This window comes from Propithecus coquereli, unplaced genomic scaffold (assembly GCF_000956105.1).
Source record: "Propithecus coquereli isolate 6110/MARCELLA unplaced genomic scaffold, Pcoq_1.0 Scaffold21, whole genome shotgun sequence".
NCBI classification, from domain to species: Eukaryota; Metazoa; Chordata; class Mammalia; order Primates; family Indriidae; genus Propithecus; species Propithecus coquereli.
In genome coordinates, this window is record NW_012146078.1 from 915,040 (window position 1) to 915,432 (window position 393).

A 393-nucleotide genomic window follows, 5' to 3' on the forward strand; every position below is an offset into this window, starting at 1 on the left:
TTTTATGAATGATATTACATTCTCATATGCTGTGACTTGTAATAATCATGTAATACATTCTGCGTCAGTAAATAGTGATTTATTCTTTGAAGCTTTAATATGATTCATTTTGCCAGTAGTTTAAGTACCCATTAGTTAATGCTTTGCTTCTGCTGACCTCAGTGGATTTTTTGGGGAAAGCTTCATATAGCATTTATAGGTCACAAAAATGCCAACAATGTTCATTATGGTCATTTTCCAAACCACCTGACAGCAAAATGTTTTCCCTCAACTCATTTGTATGTATGTCCCTTAATTAATGCTTCACCTCATGCCAAATTATAGTGAAATTCTTGTCACTTTACATGCAGCATGACATTTACACAAATACCTGCTGAATTTATCATGAGCAAT